This window comes from Hyperolius riggenbachi, chromosome 12 (genome assembly GCF_040937935.1).
Source record: "Hyperolius riggenbachi isolate aHypRig1 chromosome 12, aHypRig1.pri, whole genome shotgun sequence".
Lineage (NCBI taxonomy): Eukaryota > Metazoa > Chordata > Amphibia > Anura > Hyperoliidae > Hyperolius > Hyperolius riggenbachi.
This window is the reverse complement of record NC_090657.1, coordinates 26,433,177-26,453,356: the sequence shown is the minus strand read 5'-3', so window position 1 is coordinate 26,453,356 and position 20,180 is coordinate 26,433,177. Positions and strand designations below refer to the sequence as shown.

Here is a 20,180-nt window from a genome sequence, read left to right as displayed (position 1 = left end):
GATTTAGAATGACGCGCGTGCGCACAGAGAGACAAAGCTTATATGGCAGCCAGAAGTAGGTCAGCTGACCAGGCTGGTCAGCTGACAATTTTGTGTCCTCTCATTGGTCCAGCACTTAGGGAGGTGCTGGAAAGTACCTGTGTATATATACTGCTGGCTGTTCAGTTGCTGGTTGTCTGGCGTTGCGATCACTACGTGGTAGCACGCAGACCTGAGTCAGATCCGAAAGTGTGCCGGGACCAGATGGAGCTGTAATCCTACACTTAGCTAGATTCTGTTGATAGTCTAAAGTACTAGTTTGATTGTGATTATCTGTTATGACTTTCTGCTTGCCTGACCATTCTCCTGAACTCTGATTCTGTACCTCGATATCTCGGATACTCTGTTGCCGAACCCCGGCTCGCCCTAAGACTCCGCCTCTCCCTTCTGATTCTGTACCTTGATATTTCTGATACTCTGTTGCCGAACCCCGGCTCGCCCTAAGACTCCACTTTTGCCTTCTGAATCTGTACTGTATCTGTCTGTGTGGTTACGACCTGGTTTGTCCGACCTCGAGAACCGACCTTACTGTTAGAGGCGGTTCCCAGTCCGGGTAGTGACGCTCCCTCTTCAATGTCACTCTTGGTTGTCCTTCCTACGTCCAGCCTGACTCCTCCCTCCGGTAGATTTCAGGTCTTCGGAAGGAGTTTGTGCAGTACGCCTTACTGCTCTGAGGCCCAGCCCTCTAAGTATTACAGTTGCACCAAACACTCTCACTCTCAGGTGTCCAGAGGTTAGCTTGTATATCTGATTATCGGTGATACTGCAGTTCATCAATAATCGGGTATATATCTGTATTCCCAGTGATACTGTAGATCACCGGTAATCAGATCCTCTCTGTGTTACACCAATCGTTACACCTGTGCATGCGCAGATATGAGATACCCAACCATAATTTACCCTCTACAGCACCACACCTGATGTCTAACCCTAAACCCCACTCTAATATTATTTTTTTCTTCCTGGAGCCTATCCCTAACAACTAATTTTACCTTTCCCCTTGTCGGTGCATTTTAGCAATGTTTGTTACTCTTTAATAAATTTGCTACATGATTGGAGGCACGTATGTTTTCCTTTTGTTTTCAAAAAGAATTTCACTTGCAGATGAATCTAGCTAGTGTAGCAGTGTCAACAATAGATCAGGTTACCCCTAATGGGGGCTGGGGACTCACAGACCTAATCATCTGAAAGGCAATTAATCTCAAGGCAAGTAGGAAGAATAATTTATGTCTGCAAGACTTCCAACATCTGTTGCACGCCATAGAAGGCTCAGATAAAACCCACCTTTACCACCGATATATTAATGAATGGTGAAAGATGCTGATGATATTTCTCCTAATTTTCACATAAAAATACTGTTTTTTAGAACATATTTTTAAAATGAAATGACAATACATCTAAATAAGAGAAATAAAACAGTGTTTGCAGTACTTGAATAATTCAAAGACAACATATCCCATTGTACAATATGGCAAACATTAAAAAAGAATGTTCAGAAATCCGTATTTGGTGGAATAACCTCAATTTGCAATCACGATTTTCATGCTTTTTGGCATGCTTCGGCTTTTTGGCATGCGCTCCATACATTTTTTTTTTTTTTACTGCTATTGGGTCTCTTCATACCAGCTAAGCTTTGCTTAATGGATTGGGCCCTCTTGATGTCATTCTAGAGGTTTACATTAGGATTCAGATCTGGAATTTGGTCCTGCCAAGACAAACTCTTGATTAAATGATCCTCCATCTAGACCTTGATGCCACTGGCTGACTAGCAAAAAACATGGTTCTGTTGGAAATACCAATCCTCTGAGTTAGGGAACATGGCCCTAGCAGAAGGAAGCAAATATTTTTTCTTTGCATGTGGCTTGATTTATCTGTCCAGAAGGACACAGAATCCTGGCTCATCTCACTTATCCACTTTGCATCCAGACCTTCTTTTCCCCTTATGGACCAGAGCAGTTTTGATGCTTTAGCCATGTCCCTATTTAAACAGCCATAATTTTATCCCTACTCTTGACACCTTAATGATCTAGGTATCTGTCAGGATCCCTCCTGTAGCGTGTTTTGTTCGTTGCAGTGGAGCTGCAAACGGACAGTTCTGGCTTATCTGCTTGCATTCGGTTGTGCATTTGCAATGAGTCTCATTGTCAGTTGCGATTGCTCTGCAGTTCTGGGCAGCTCAGGATGCTGTCATCATTCCACCAATTGCTTGCTGCAGCTGAGCTGCAGCCAGATAGCCCTGGATTTCCTGCATGCATGTTGTTACATAATACTGCATGTATTTCTTATGAAAGTCCTTTGCATTCACAGCCAGCCTGCAAATGGTAATCAAGCCAGCTCAGGATTGAATGATTACCATTCAGCTGTGTGGAAATGTGCATACTTGCTTCCATTGGTTGATGCCGGCATAAAAGTCTGCCTCCCATTTTGGACTCTGCCCGACACAGCGGTCAGTACGCTGGTTTGCTGGGCACCTTGACACTCTTATAGATTTGTTATTGTAGTTCAATGTGACCTTATTACAGTATTTTTGCTTAGCTAGTTTCTTGATAAATATATATGCAGACTTGCTAATATATATTTATCTGTTAGCTGAGCCGTTTGTTATTTTTCTGTATTATTGTTTATTGCCTTGTTCCCTTGCCTGATGGATGTTCGCTGAATCCGCGGTGGGTCAGCGAAGTCCACTATCCTGATAGCTTGGATTCTGCCATCACCACGTTAGTGACTGGTAGTATTCCTGCTACTCTAATTTCTGGGAACATAACTATAGGCTGCTGTTGCTATGAGTTACGTTCTTTGCTGTAGTCTTGCCTGTGTGAATGCTTGCTATTGCTAGGGCAGCGCTTAGTCTTGCTAGCGTTCTGTCTGTCTGATCGTTCCTTCTCTGGTTACTCAGACCATAGGCAGCTCAATATTACACTGCGCTGCCATTATGTCTTATTTGCAGCGATATCGGAAGCCCAGAGCTGCAGTTGCTCTGGACAACCTGTGTAGCCTCTTCCATTGTCCAGCTGCTTAGCCTTGTTGCGCTGGGTGGTCAGAAAGTATGGCCCCCCAGCATCACAGTATAGTTTTTTTCAGGACATACTAGACTTTCATAAGGGGGTATTTTGACCCAAGGAAAAAAAATTCTATGCATTTTAATGGGAAAAGGGGGGGGGGGGGAGGGGGAAATGAAAAATTACATTAATCCTCAGGTTTCACCAATTTTAGTAAAAAATAAAAAATGCTACAGTAGATAACAAACATGCCACCAGTATTACGTTCCCTAAGGATAGATAGCCAGGTGTGTCCCCAGTATCAGCCCCCCTAGTATAGCCAGGTGTGTCCTCCAATATCAGCCCCCCAGTATAGCCAGATCTGTCCCCCGTATTTGCTAGCCCCCCAGATGCGCCCCCCAGAATAGGGCCCATCATTATAGCAAGATGTGTCTCCGGGATCAATGTTCCCCATTATAGCCAAATGTGCCCCCATTGTTAGGTTATGGCCCCCAGGACCATCAGATGTGCCCCCCATTATTAATTCCCCACCCCCAGTTACCTATATGTGCCACAAAATACATATCAACCCCCCCTTTCAGAACTCTACCCCACCCTCCGTTATGGGTAGCCGATGTGCCCCCCCTTCCTTACCAATCTCCCCCTCCGTGGCCAGATCGATAAAAAATGCCCCTGCAAGCAGAATATCTCACCTTACCTGGTTGCTGCGATCATCCTTCAGCCGCAGCTTCCATTCACCGCGGTACACAGAGCCCTGTGATGCCGAATATCTGTGTCTCGGCTTGATGGCGTCATCAAGCCGGGACCCGGGTGTTCGACATCACAGGGCTCGGTGCACCGCGGTGAATGAAAGCTGGGGCTAAAGGATGATCGCCGCAACCAGGTAAGGTGAGATATTATCCTTGCAGGGGCATTTTTTCAATAGATCTGGCCACAGAGGGGGAAGGATGAAGGATCACTGCTTTTTGCTACAGCGGTGATCGTTCATCCGCGGGGGGTCACTAATTGGCTACGAGGGAACATGTTCCCTTTCACCAATTAGTAATGCAGCTGACAGTGCCAGGGGGTGCGTTCTGAAGTGCACCCGATCGTGCACATCAGGACTGCAAGCAAGTCAGTATATCTATATCATGGTGGCTTGGAGGGTGCCACAGATGACCTAGATATACTGTAGCAGAGGAAAAAGTGGTTAAAGGACATATCCGAGCACTTAAAAAATTGAAAAAATCCACTTACCAGGTCTTCCTCCAGCCCCTGCCAGCCGGTCGGCGCCCTCAGCACAGCTCCGCTCACTGATGGTGGTCTGGGGTCCCCTCCGGTGCAAGATCCCCATTACGCATGTGCGAGCGGATCTTAGAGCCACACTGACATCATCCAGACTGTACTGGGTAGGCGCAGTAGTTCTGCACCTGCGCAGTACAGTCTGGATGACGTCAGCACGACCAGTGAGCCGCATGCTGAGCACAAAAGAAGCCAACCTGGCAAGATGGGCATCTTCACCACAGGGGACCAGGAGCCACCGGAGGAATCCTGAGGTAAGTGGATTTTTTATTTATAGGTTGCTTAGACCTTCCCTTTAAACCAAACCTGAAGCAAAAAAAAAAATCAACTTATGATATAATGAATTGTATGTGTAGTACGGATAATGAATAGAACATTAGCAGCAAAGAAAAGAGTCTCATATTTTTATTTTCAGTTGTATGTTTGTTTGTTTTTTTAATAACATTGCATCATATTCTCACAGTTGCAGTTTTAAAACTTCACTCTTTTAAGTCGTTTAAGCTATCAAAAACAAAGCAGAAATAATAACCCATTAAAATTTCCTGCAGTAAAACCTTAGCTCAAGTTGTCTGTCACTGTTTCTTGGAACTTAGCTTCAGAAAACAGGATTTTTTTCCACCCAAGTTGGTCGAACAGCTCAGAGAAGTTATTTTGCATAGATAAAAACTTCCTATACTGGAAAACAATGAGACTCTCTTTTCTTTGCTACTTGTTCTATTTCTTAGCTATGCTACACATACAAATCATTATCCCATACATTTAAGGTGGGTACACACGTCAGATAAAAGTCTTTGGAAAATGAAAGATCACAGACCAATTTTACCCCGTTTCATGTAGTATGAGAGCCAGGGGCGGCGCCAGGGGGGTGCTTGGGGGTGCTCGAGCACCCCCTAGAATTGTCCAAGCACCCCCAAAGCACCCCCTGGAGTGAACTGACTTCAGGCGTCTAAAAGACGCCAAGTCAGTTCACACACCGGCAGCACGGAGCAGCAGGCAGGGCTATGGTAAGATGGCCGCCCGGAGCCCTGTTCTGCAGACTTCGGGCGGCCATTTTCCCGTAGCCCTGCTCTCTGCATGCAGGCAGGAAGTCTCGTGGTGACGTCGGGAAGGAAGAGGATCGTGGGCGCGCGGGCGCTGCGCGCCACAATGAGGTCGGGACTCGGGACAGGAGGTCGGGAAAGAAGGTCTTCTGGCTGTAGGTGAGTAAATGGGTTTTTCTTTTCTTTTTCAGGTGATGCGGATTGTGCATATTGGGGTCATATCTGCTACGGATTGTGCATATTGGGGTCATATCTGCTACGGATTGTGCATATTGGGGTCATATCTGCTACGGATTGTGCATATTGGGGCGATATCTGCTACCGATTGTGCATATTGGAGTCATTTCTGCTACCGATTGTGCATATTGGGGTCATTTCTGCTACCGATTGTGCATATTGGGGTCATTTCTGCTACCGATTGTGCATATTGGGGTCATATCTGCTACCGATTGTGCATATTGGGGTCATATCTGCTACCGATTGTGCATATTGGGGTCATATCTGCTACCGATTGTGCATATTGGGGTCATATCTGCTACCGATTGTGCATATTGGGGTCATATCTGCTACCGATTGTGCATATTGGGGTCATATCTGCTACCGATTGTGCATATTGGGGTCATTTCTGCTACGGATTGTGCATATTGGGGTCATATCTGCTACCGATTGTGCATATTGGGGCCATATCTGCTACCGATTGTGCATATTGGGACCATATCTGCCACCGATTGTGCATATTGGGACCATATCTGCCACCGATTGTGCATATTGGGACCATATCTGCCACCGATTGTGCATATTGGGACCATATCTGCTACCGATTGTGCATATTGGGACCATATCTGCTACCGATTGTGCATATTGGGACCATATCTGCTACCGATTGTGCATATTGGGACCATATCTGCTACCGATTGTGCATATTGGGGCCATATCTGATAACGATTGTGCATATTGGGGCCATATCTGATAACGATTGTGCATATTGGGGTCATATCTGCTACCGATTGTGCATATTGGGGTCATATCTGCTACCGATTGTGCATATTGGGGCTATATCTGATAACGATTGTGCATATTGGGGCCATATCTGATAACGATTGTGCATATTGGGGCCATATCTGATAACGATTGTGCATATTGGGGCCATATCTGATAACGATTGTGCATATTGGGGCCATATCTGATAACGATTGTGCATATTGGGGCCATATCTGATAACGATTGTGCATATTGGGGCCATATCTGATAACGATTGTGCATATTGGGGCCATATCTGATAACGATTGTGCATATTGGGGCCATATCTGATAACGATTGTGCATATTGGGGCCATATCTGATAACGATTGTGCATATTGGGGCCATATCTGATAACGATTGTGCATATTGGGGCCATATCTGATAACGATTGTGCATATTGGGGCCATATCTGATAACGATTTTGCATATTGGGGCCATATCTGATAACGATTGTGCATATTGGGGCCATATCTGATAACGATTGTGCATATTGGGGTCATTGGACGTGTTTTTTGTTAAAATCTGCTCACATTACGTGTATTTTCTTGAGAAAACCTGCACAATTATGTGAATTTTCTGGGAAAAGGGTCACCAAAACTTGGGCCCTCTGTCTTTGCGTTGCACTTTTAAAGGGAACCCGAGGTGAGAATAATATTGAGGCTGCCATATTTATCTCCCTTTAAGCAATACCAGTTGCCTGGCTGCCGTGCTGGTCCTCTGCCTCTTATTCTTTCAACCATAGACCCTGAACAAGCATGCAGCAGGTCAGGGGTTTCTGACAATATTGTCAGAACTGACAAGATTAGCTGCATGGCTTGTTTCTGGTGTAATTCAGTTCACTACTACAGCCAAATAGATCAGCAGGGCTGCCAGGCAACTAGTATTGTTTAAAAGGAAATAAATATGGCAGCCACCATATCACTCTCACCCTGGGTTCACTTTAAATTACAGTTAGCCCCGCCCTCATCCGGTCATGACCACGCCCATTTTTTCGCCGCGGCGCGCTTCGCGCGCCGCAGGTTGTAGCCACACCCATTTTTGGTCAGCTCCCCCGGAAATTGGTCCAGCACCTGCATAGCACCCCCTAAAAAAATTTCCTGGAGCCGCCACTGATGAGAGCCATACTCTACACAGTCTATTCTATGGAGCTGAACTCCCCATCAGATAAATATCTTTGCAAGATGCTGCACACAAAGACCGCTGTACACATGCAACAGATCAGTATCTGCAAAATATCTGTTCCTGCAAAAGATCCATTCCTGCAAAATGCATTCATAGTCTATGATATCTGCAGATCTCATACACACCTTGTTTAACGGACAATTATCTGTAGATCAGATCCACCAGGTTGGATCTTCAGATCGGCAGATAATTGTCTGATCTGCAGATGAATGTCCATTAAACAAGGTGTGTATGAGATCTGCAGATATCATAGACTATGAATGCATTTTGCAGGAATGGATCTTTTGCAGGAACAGATATTTTGCAGATACTGATCTGTTGAATGTGTACAGCATCTTTGTGTGCAGCATCTTGCAAAGATTTTTATCTGATGGGGAGTTCAGCTCCATAGATTAGACTGTGTAGAGTATGGCTCTCATACTACATGAAAGGGGGTAAAATTGGTCTGTGATCTTTCATTTTCCAAAGACTTTTATCTGACGTGTGTACGCACCTAGTTTTTAGATTTGCTTTAAGTAAGGTAAAATGGAGGTGCAAAAGGGTGTGTGGCCAATCAAACAAGAGAACCTTCAGCTAAAAAAGAATACATATATGTAGTCTATGCACTGTGTACAGTTAGATGAACATATAAAGTTTTTACCTGGTACATCGTAGTGGATAGAACAGACTCACATTTATACCTTTAGTAGTACTTCCTTCTTTCTCCTCATGCTGTAGCCTTGTTAAAGTGGATCCGAGATGAACTTTTACTCCTTGCATAATTGTGTTCCTTACATATAGTTTATAGGGCATTCCTCAAGCCAAATACTTGTTTTGTTTTGTTTTAATACCCTAATTTCCTATAAACTAAACAAGCCACACCCACAGCTTCTCCAGAGTGCCTTGGCGCTTGCAAGGGATTGTGGGATTTCAGTCTGGGCAGGTGAAAAAGGTGTTACTAGCTATAGATTTCAGAGGCAGAGTTTTCACAATCTGAGAGCTGCAGTGCAGATACAGATCAGTTGCCTGTGTAATGGAGGAGATAAGAGTGGAGTTTTCACAGAATATGCAGATTAGCATGCCTAGATACAGATAAGCTTGCCTGTGTGTGTAATTGTGTAATAGTGACAAGCAGAAAACATGTCTGCTCACATTGTATCACAGGAAAAAATATTAATATACTGTTGAAGCTGTTTGAAGATAGATTTGCTGTGTAAACTATCTAAACTTTAGATAAGATATATAGACAAGTCACTTGTTATATTTAGTTTTTCATCTCGGATCCGCTTTAAAATACACCCTCAGCATTGTGTCCTTCCCACCAGCCATGATCCCTCCCCTGCCACTTCCTCCCCTGCTCTCTGTCTGCATGGATCAAGTTACATCTCTTTTCACAGTGTGTAACAGAGAAGAGAGACAAGGGAATTGCTGCAGCCTGTCTTATCATGTCTGTTTGCTGTAATTCTTATTTCAGATGTCTATATTTCTGCCTGGATTAGATCACATGGACATGGGGGAGGAGGTATGACATCAATCACCCAGCATCTTTTGCACCTATGGTTTGAAAAGAAAAAAAAAATCACCCTGGCATAATTTCACACGGGGGGCGGGGATTTCAAGACCATATGTGGAATATGGACCCTGGGGGTGAGAAAATCACACTTTATTATGTGTGATTTTATATATGTTGACAACTTATTAGGTTTAAAGCAAACTGTAATTTATAATGTAGATACTCTTTAACCCATTTGCACACTGTCTTGCAAATACGCATGGCAAACAAACCATCCAGGAACAACTACTATCCCTACAGTTAAAAAGTGCACCTGAATTTAGAATGTCATCTCATGTGTATAGCAAAACGTGGTATTGCACTACTTATCTGTGAGAAATACTTGATTTTCTGGAAAAATGACTGGGGTGCCAACAATTTCGGCCTTGACTGTAGACTTGAATTGCTGCATAATCAGTGCAGTAGGCATGGATCATGCGGCAATGCACTGCAGACTTTGTGGTGGCCTTGCATTGATTTTGCTACTTCCGTTGCACAGCATCATGTGGCCATAGTGTGTAAGTCTCCATAGACGTGCATTGCCCTAGCGACGAGCTGTGTGTGTGTGTTTTTGGGGGGAGAGAGTTCTAAAAACTGTAATAGAAAAAAAAACAGGCCACAAACACAATTACTGGCAAAAATGCATATTTATTAAAGTTTTATATTAATCTCTAAAACGCAAGAATAAAAACATTCACAGTTTTCTATTGTCCGGATTCCTGTTGTTGCCGAAACCCAGATTTGTTGCCACAGTATCGCCAACATGGCTCTCACCCAGAGGTAACAGCCACAGTCTGTTTCTAAGTTCCCCCAATCCATAACAGAGGATATAAAGAGGTTATGAGAATATTACAAGCATTTCAGCCAGCAGAAGATTCTTGGGTATACCTAACAATAGAATGGCTTGTACATTTACAAGGGCAAATAAAAATTATACGGTAGATGTGTTTTAACATAACAGGATTTAAAAATATGAAGAAAAATGTAAAATTTTTAAAAGGTCAATCCGCCCCAAGATGATATTTCAATTATATGTAGGCATTCATGGCCTGAATCATCAACTTTTTCTTTATACAGTGATTTTCTCATTTCAGATCTAGAATATCTATTATTTATTTATTATTATTATTTTTTATTACATTTATTATTATTAACAGATTCTTATTACTGCAGTGTTATCAGAAACATTCCCCTGCTTGCTGTATGTATTGAATTCTGCCTGCTGATTTGCCAAAGAAACATTTTAAGTCTGTGGATTATTCAGCCTTCCGGGGTATATACCCAAAACAAGATATCATCTCTGGGTAGAAAAAAAACAACAACTTTCACACAGTGTCCTGCATTACAAACATTTGGGAAAGTTAAAGTTACACCGGGACAGTTATGTTCAGTCCATCTATTGCAAAGTCAGTTTCCCCCTTCATGGGATTATGAAATAGAACTATTATAAGACGTACAGTAACTGTACGTTTATATTTGTTATTCATGATTTCTGAATAGAACTGTTATGTGGAGGTCTTTGAGCATTTCTAAATATATTTTACATAACAATACGTTTCAGAATTTGCATCTTCCTTTTTGATTACAATCAACTGAGCTTAAGGTACCTGTGGACATGAGATGACAATCATTTTTGGACCTCTTTTTTACATTCCCTGAGGCAGACACTGCTAGCTGACTATAGTAAGGGTATGGGAATGATCAGACAAGTCGGTTAGCCTTTCTGATGGCTGCTTTTCCCCTTTGGTAAACCTGCACTTACTGTGCCTGTGTTTGACTTTTCCTTCTCCATAACACACAGAGTTGTATCACAATTGACAAATGTCAACCTCTGAGGGTAGCTGGATCGTGCTTGCGCATCCGATCTCCCTGGCATGGCTGTAATTGGTCCTAGTGAAAGACTTCTTTATGCCTGGTACACACCATACAATATTCTGTAAGATTTACCTGCCAGATAGATAATTTCCAACTTGTTGGAAATGATCTATCTAACCATCTATCTGCCTAGCTAATAAGCATTGTTCTACAGAAAATAATCTAATTACAGAAAATCTTGCAGAAAGTGCTGGGATACACAGTACGTTTTTTGCGTTCGATTCGGCGTGCAATGTATTAGCCATTCGATTTTCTGATCGATTCTTTTATCCTCCACTCGTTTTTCTTATCTTATTCGATCCATTCACTTCTATAAGAAATCGAGCGGAAACAAATCGAGCGGAACATCAGACATGTAGGAATATTTTCATTGAAGGCATCTATCGGAACGATTCTTAGCAAAAAACGTACCGTGTATTCCCAGCATAACAGAAAAATCTTACAGAAAATTGTTTGGTGTGTACTACGCATTAAATAGCTTTGCCTAAACGTGTGTGACGTACCTGTATATATTCATTCACTGTAGCGGTCACTGTTGTATGACAGCTGTGACATCAGCAGAGCAGTAAGTCAATCAGAAGTGGTGTCTTTTCTGAATAGCCAATAATTGTCAGGAAATTTGAATCCCTTGACAGAGTTTGCCTTAGCTAGGTTGGTGTGCTTACAAGGTGTGCAGTCCTAGTTTCCACTGCAAAAATGGAGCTTATATAGCCTGTAGTTGCTCAGAAGGGCAGAAAGCACAGCGTTGGGGGTGCAGAATAGCATTAACAATCTATATCCACCCCAGTTACTTTTATGGCAACACATTCAGTCCTAGGAATGGGAGTAACCTGCTGATATTGTTGCTGGTCAGATCCTTCCTTGCCCCAGTCTACTACAGTCTACTACAGGCACTATAGCAGACTAGCAGACACAAAATGCTGGTAAAGCATGTGTGGAGATCCAAACAATATAGAAATGTACAGTAAAAAGCAATGTGAGTGTGCAGATGACATAATTTACTAACAAGATTGACACATTAACTGTAATTCCAGTGACAGGCAGCATGATGTAATTTGCTCCAAAGATGCATTTAACCTTTTTTAGATAACAGGTTTTTTTTTTTTAAAATAAGAAAGTGGAAAAGGTGTGTATTCAAATATGTAAATACAGAACATAGAGAGTTGTGGTATCTGCCACAGCTACTTAAGCCTCAACACAGGTATGAGGACTCAATCCCTTGGGCGACAGTTCAGGGCAGATGTCTTGCTAGCCTTTAGGCTAACGATGCTGTCTGAGGGCCCAACGGTGCAACGTACAATGTAATGGGCGGGGTGAGTAGAAGAACAGTGCCTTCGTCCACCACTCAGCTGACACAATGCTCCATGCGGATTGCTTACCAACACGCCGAGAGAGTTTAGGGCAATCTCTAGATTTTTTGGCAGAGGCAGCCCCGACTGGCCGAGAATCATCTAGCATGTGTACAAAAACTTACTGTAAGAAAAGGTGCCCATTAATTGTATATTTTCATCAGATGCGACCATTAGATTAATTATCGATTGTTCACAAAAGCCAGACGATTATGGCACTCTCTCTCTCTTCAGATACGATCGCAAAATCTAACATTCCGATGAAAATTTCAACCATAGAATTGTTGTACATTGATTTTCTCCATATAGTGTTTGATTTTCTGCACAATTGGATTGTAAAAAAATCAGATCGAAAGGACACATCTGAGGATGTACCATTAGTGGGCAACGTAAAGGTGCAAGATATGAAACTGTCACCCCTACATATCTAAGTTTATTACAGCTCTGTATCCCATAAGGCTGCCTTGAAAGGTTGCTGCCTGCATACTTGTTCTTGACTTTTTGCTGCATGAAACTTATGAGGATACATATATTTCCGAGTTCATGCAGGATTATGTAAATTCTGTATTCAAATATATGCAGCTTGTGAATGGATCTGTCAATTTGAACTGTGGTGGGACTTGATTGGTCTATTTTCAAGCTTCATACATTTGCATGGAAAAATTCCATAATCCTGCATGCAGTCGGAAATATATGCATTTCATTGATCATTACTAGTAGGCAGCCTCGGCTCTGCATCGTGCTGTGTACGTTTGCCAGCCTCTAATTTCATCTGCCCTGAAGCACATGATTCACTCTGCTTCATGCAAGAACCATCCCTGCTTGTTATGGCTCACTGCTCAAATATTATTGGAATAGAATAAGAATAAAAGCCATGGAACTTGCCCCTTTAACCACTAGTTCACAATGGCACCTTCTTTGCTTCAACAGGTTCCTTTTCTTGTGCATTTTGAGGCTGTGTTCACACTTTGTATAGCATAGAACTAATAAGTGCTTTCAGACACAGTAAGGCCTGGAACACACCAGAGGAGTTTTTCTGAGCGTTTTGAGTTTTTAAATCTGCTGCTAATGTTATCCTATGTGTCTGTGCACACTGGAGCAATGAGGTTTTGCAAAAAACCCCATAGCATTACATTGGGAAGAGCTTTTGAAACCTCTAAAAGCTCTTCCCAATGTAATGCTATGGGTTTTTTTTACAAAACCTCATTGCTCCAGTGTGCACAGACACATAGGATAACATTAGCAGCAGATTTAAAAACTCAAAACGCTCAGAAAAACTCCTCTGGTGTGTTCCAGGCCTTATAGTGCATTATATTACCGGTACGAGGAAACGGCATTTGTAGCTGTTGACAGTGACATGGCTGCACACATTACCATTTGGAAACTAGGCCACTCCACTCAGGCAATATTCCTTACTCATTTTATAAGCACAACAGTTATTTTACCAGTTTTGTAATGCAGTTTGTTAGCATGCAAAGTTCTGGGTCACCATGAGCTTGCTGGTTAGTCTGTGCCTCTCGGATTTACAAGCCCTACTCCATAGAGCCAAATTAATCCATGCCATGCACTGATGAGGATCAAACAATCCGAAACAGTCTGTATGCATGTTGGATTATTATGGCTCTGTACATATTAACAAGCTGACACATCATTGCATTCCAGCGGTTCTGGAGGTGTGTTTAGCTTCTAAGGGTACAATGGTTAATTTGCATATATTCAGCAGTGGTGCCTGGGAGACATCTCGAGCTCACTCCAACCTGAATTATCGCAAATTCTTTCTGTTTTAGGAAAGCAAACTTTTGTTTTTCTTAGCATGCAAAAGCAGCATATACCGGTACTCTTAAAAAGTATGAACAAGGCCTTACAAAACTATCTTTTCTTTCTCAGGCCATTACTGCAAAGTAAAGTTCTCAGTAAGCGTTTTAGAGGTTATCCTAGTATTCAATGCTAAATAGTAGATGTAACTTGTTACAGAAGAGTGAAATGTCATTACATTTACTTTTAAAATGTAATAGAAGTGGAAGCTTGTGTTTCTTTCATAGACATTTGTGCATTCAATAACATATTTGAATTGAATACACATGGGGTATGATTTATCAAGGTAAATGCAGGGAAAACGTATGCAAAACTGCTCAGAATTCTTATTTCATTCTACAACAGAAACCTGTTTGGTTGATTGGGAAAATGGCTTAATCTCACCTGTCTCAATGAATCTGCTCCAGTGAAATTTTTGCCTTGCAAATTTTTGTTCCTGTGAACCAAATTTTGTAGTTTTTGCACTGGCAGTTTTCATATATATGTCATGCGGATTCCTGAAACAGGGTCTTTGGCTTTCAAGCTGTACCGGTCCATCACTTCTAATCTCTGGACCATAGCGGTGAGCACCACATACTAAAAAAAGAGGATGGACCCCTCCATGTTATCATTGCCTTGCGTCATAATGACAGCTCCAACTTGTGGTGACTGTGAAGGACAAGCATCATGTACGGCCCGTCACACGGCTTTCCCCAATACAGTGCTGCCTTAGATCGCAACGCTGTACACTGGTATTAGATAACGGCGATCGCCACTGGGAGGACTGATGGCGGAGCGGAGCTGCGTGCGCTTGAGTTCGTGCGATCTCCTGCAAGAGACGCCCACAGGACCTTATGCCAATCGACGTTAGGCGGTCCTGGGGCTGCTGCCGCATCCACGCCGATTGGCGTGGAGCGGTCCGCAGGAGGTTAAACAACAAGGAGTGCATGCTATATTCTGTTACCTTTGGTCCTAAAGGTCTGACATGCCGTTTCTTTAAATGACAGCAACTGTTTAGTGCATTGTTTCCCTCCTTACCTCAGCCACTGGAAGCTGCTCCATCATGCACTGTGGCACCTCCCCATAGCAACAGCACATGTTGCTCGACTGTAGCCAAGGGACACGTGTATGAGCTTATGGACAGAACAGCTGCCCTAGGGATCTTATTCCTGACACCTATTGGCCTTTATTTATATTAGTTGTTTGATGTTCTCTGTATAGCACTGCAGAGGAAGTCAAAAGCCGCATGTGACTATCACTTACAGTATACCTGTCATGACAAAAATATGCAAACTGCCATTTATGGCTACCCACAAATAGTACTTACTTGACTGTAATGCAAATCATCAGGCTGAAAGACTTTATCAGTTGAACAAATACATAGATCACTTGTGATTTTCTTAAACTACATACTTATTCTAGGTATATGGCTTTTTAAAATAGCCAAAGAATATGCATTATAATAAGCAATCTAGTCTTTTCAGAATGAGATCAGCCTCCATTACTCTCTTATGTCTGATTTATAATTCATGTCAGCCTAATGCAAATAAGAAGATTTATTCTTTGCTGGTTGTAGCTTCAGTCCTAGTCATTTAGGAACTCATCTGCCACATGGTATCATTCAGTTCTGAAATCGTACCTCCTGCTCCAGGGACATAGGCCAGCCTTTCTCAACCTTTTTACTCTGGGTGAACCCTGAAAATAACCTTTTGATCTCAAGGAACCCCTGCAAACAATTTTTTGATCTCGATGGGAAACACGATGGGAAAAATGCCAAGGAACCCCTGCAGAGTACTTAAGGAACCCTAGGGTTCCAGGGAACCCTGGTTGAGAAAGCCTGACATAGGCTATCATTCATAAAGGACCAGTCGGTAGTGCGGGAAAACACCCTTCTTCTCCGCAAGCGATACTTAAGACTTCTGGGTGGTCATTCATAAAAAAGTTGCCAGTTGCAATACAAGTGCAGAGGTTTTCTGGAGGAAGCTGGTGGTAGCGTGGCGGCAGACATGCGGAAACATAAAAGCTGCCCGATTCCCTCCGTGCGCTGCTCTGTCTGATGCTGCTTGGGAGGTCCGTCCCATTCATTTACAAGTAATCCGCCCGCCTATCGCTACTGTCGAGCAAGCGGTATTTTCCTTCCGCATACCGCTTGCTCTAATCTTTATGAATGGATGTGTTTGTTACTTTTTCTAGATAAATCCAGAAAAACTCCGCACAAGGCGGAAATGTATTGCTCTGCATGGGAATGTCAGCTTTTCATGCGGAAAGAGCCTTTATGAATGGGGATTTTGCTGAGTGTTCAGTAAAGTCAGCAGTATTAAGCATTTCCGCATGCGGAAATGCTTTATGAATGATAGCCATAGTATAAATAATAGTTACACTCACATACCAGTAGCAAATCACACCCCCATCTGGAAGAATCACATAGAAATGCAAGTGCCGTGTGTCGTGACGGCATTGCATTTACTGCAGCACGAATGTGGGGAAGAGGCCTTAGACTCCCCTCTCTGGGACAGTATCTACATACAATGATGGTACCTAACAGTTATTTGTCAAAAGAAAAGAAAAGCCTGCTATGGTATATGTGATATCTAAGAAAGGCAAAATCAGTTGATCTGCCCCTTATTTGGGAGATTTTTAGTTACAGTATCTGTAATGCTGGGCATACATGGGTCGATCCGGTGGCCGATTAGCCGATTAGCCGCCGGATCGACTCCTGCCGCATCCCCGCGCGTGCGGATCAATTACCGGATCAATTACCGCTCGTCCCCGCCGGAGCTTCTTATTAGCCACTTGATTCCCCGCTATTGTCCGCCGGCGGGGATTGAGCGGGGAATCTATCCAGAAGGTCATCGGACCTGTCGGATATTATCAATCGAGCCATCAGCGGCTCGATTGATAATGACAAGAAAGTCCATGTATGCCCAGCATTAAGCATAAAAACAAAGAGTGCTAAATGATGCAATTTAATCATAAGGTGACCACTCTTTTTTACAAAGTCATTCATATTGCTTCATATTATGGATGGACAAGTGGCTGATGCCATGTTGTGGGAACTTCAGAAAAGAAGGGTTTGGACAAGGAGGCCCCATTTGACCTATTCCTGAGGGCAGTCCAGAGATGTCAGGGAAACCTGTACAAACTTTTTGCTGGGCATACACTGCTCGTTTTTTCAGCCATTAAGATGTCCGATCTCTCGCCCGATCGTTTCGCCGCTCAATTCCGGATAGCAGTGAATGGAAAAAGATAAGAAAAACGAGCGGAAGATAAGAGAATTGACTGTGGAACCGAGTGGCGAAACGATCGAGCGACAAAATCGAGCTGTGTATGCCCAGCATAAGATTTCTGCCTGAAATGATCAGGAAGAATTGTTTCCTTTGCAGAAAATGTAAAGTATGTATGTAGCTTTATGTTTGGCCCAGATGCAATTGCTATCATTCAGTGACAAATCCACCTCTTCAAAAATACAACCAGCGTGTGAATCAATACTTTCCAAGTAGGTGACAGCAAGTAGTTTTGGTAATATTTACCATATTTCACCGTATTTGTAGAGTAGTGAGTGCTGCATTCATTGCCAAGACATACGACCCTATTCTCTACTCTCACACCTGGCAGTTCTACACATATCCCTGTTTATTTTTTTCCTACGTCCAAAATTGCTGCACATTTGCCCTATATCTTGATTTGATCTTTATAACATTGGTGACTGACGTAATATATGCCATAATCTTACAGGCTTTGTCTTGCTTTACCCACATTTATAAATAGACCCCTACATTTTATCCACTTGTTACATTTGAATGCAGCCTTAGGCCCCTTGCAAACTGCAAATCCGATATGCGATTCCTATTTGCGATTCCGATTTTTCCTGGATGCTATAAAACCAAGAAGAAAAACGCAGCATGCAGTACCAATTAAAAATCGCAAATCGGAATCGCATGTAAAATCGCGTCGGAATCGCATGTAGTGTGCAAGAGGCCTCAGAGCTAATATATTGGGGTGGCACAGTTTTAACCCACATGTTCCTTACATCCCCTTTTATTCTTTTAGGGTGAATATTATGTCCAAGTGTCACGTAACCTTGTGCTGACATCTTTGCCAGGAGTGCCTGCATAGTACACGTTGTAAGGTATGTTTATATCAACTATATGTGTTTTTTTTTTCTTCCACCCTCTTAATAGCCCATCAATGTTTGAGAGTGCTAAAGGATAAATGCCCATTTATGAAAGTATCTTCAAGAAGGACTGCCTGAGATAGCGTCATTTGTCCTTATCCTTTACTGCACAGAGAACAAAAGACAGAATCTACCTGCTGTGAACTTGTCAGACAAATACTCACCAAGATAGCTTAGTAAATGAGACCCATTGCTCTTTACTGGATGGTAAATAATTAGCATTGCTCATATGGCTAAAAACCCAATTTCATTGTGATACATTAGTCTACAGGCTCATACACACATGCAACTTTGCTACCCAATTATCATCCAAATTGGTCTGTTGGACAATAGTTTTGGTGTGGGAACACATGACAAAGGACTAGTCAGGGACTGATAACAGGCAGATTGCCAAATCCAACAGGCAGATCGACTCGCACGACTGTTGGGCCGATATTGTGCAGTTGGCCATGTGTGTACAAATCGTTTGAATGACTTGTACTTGTTTTGAATGTGGCCATATCGTGCAGTCATACATGTGAATGGAAAAACCGCCCAGGTTTTGATATATAGCCACCATTATGAAAATGTTCCTTTTTGTGCTAGAGAAGAAAGTTTGCAAGAACCACAGAATCGTGGAATCTTTACAAATAATTATCATAATAGGTCTGCAAAATGATGTCAGCAGTATTAACATTGTTATACATTTCTACACTGAAACTTACTACCCGTGTTTCCCCGAAAATAAGACACTGTCTTATATTAATTTTTGCTCCAAACGATGTTAGGGCTTATTTTCAGAGGATGTCCTAGTTTTGGGGGAAACACTTGTAGTTTTCCTATACAAAATGTATATACTGCATGCCATGCTGAAACACAAGCAGCATGCACAGAGCTTGTGGTTTGCAGATATTGTCTCTCACTTACAAGACATTGATTCTGCTGCTCATGGGGGTAAGAGTCTATTTCTTGCAGACAGAGAACTCTGTCAGGCTCCCCAGAGCTATGATAGGATAAGTTGTGTGTCCTGGGAAAAGGTGACGAGGTAAAGTTCTGCTGATGCTTATCACGACAGATCAGGAGGGCTGGCTCCAACAAAAACACAAATTGCCTGACACAAATACAGGACTGTAGAACTTTAGGGGAAACACTGTACAATGACCACAACTAGAAACAACGGTATGTGTAGATAGAAGGTCACTGGATTGGACAGCTTTTTTAGCTGTTCTTTTATAGATGTCATTCCCTCCACACCCCTCCAGTTCCATGCTACATAAAGTCCTCTGTCCTGCCAGTGTGTCCGTAGTTAATAAGCAGCAGTTATGAAGGAAAGCCCAATGTAATTCAAAATATTTATTATAATGCTGAATAATGTCGGAAGAGCTTGAACCTTTCTCAGGTTTTTCATTACTGCTTGTCTCCAGTGGAGAAATCCATTTTCTCTGTGAAAATTGTCAAGCAAGTAAGAGGAGTGAAAGTCTCCATTAAAGTGAGAAAAACAGCAGTAAATAAATGTAGAGTGAGTTAGATGATATAAATCTAAAGAAGGAATAAATATTGGTTAACATTGGATCTAATTGGATTTCATGTGCAGAAAAAAAAACTATTAAAGGACATCCAAGGTGGCATGATGAGATAGACGTGTATGTACAGTGGCAAACACAAAAAACTATGCTGTGTTCCTTTTTTTTCTTTCTCCGTCTGAATGAGTTAATCATCAGGAATGCAAGACACAGTTTCTGTACAGTTGGGACCTGGCATACTTCAAGAAATGTGTCATTGAGCAGAGACAAGTCAACAGTAAAAACGTAAAAAGTAGATTTAAAGAGAAACTCCGACCAAGAATTGAACTTCATCCCAATCAGTAGCTGATACCCCCTTTTACATGAGAAATCTATTCCTTTTCACAAACAGA

At 42.4% G+C, this 20,180-nt stretch overlaps 1 long non-coding RNA gene across 6 annotated transcripts in view; it reads left to right on the top strand.

Annotated features, from left to right (window-relative positions):
• The window catches only part of LOC137541406 (uncharacterized), a 1,168,812-nt gene that overhangs the window by 22,936 nt on the left and 1,125,696 nt on the right, over positions 1 to 20,180 (top strand). For all 6 annotated transcript variants that reach the window (XR_011025153.1, XR_011025156.1, XR_011025152.1 and 3 more), the window contains exon 2: positions 18,163 to 18,241. This is a non-coding gene — a long non-coding RNA (uncharacterized lncRNA). The remainder of the gene's footprint in view (positions 1 to 18,162; positions 18,242 to 20,180) is intronic.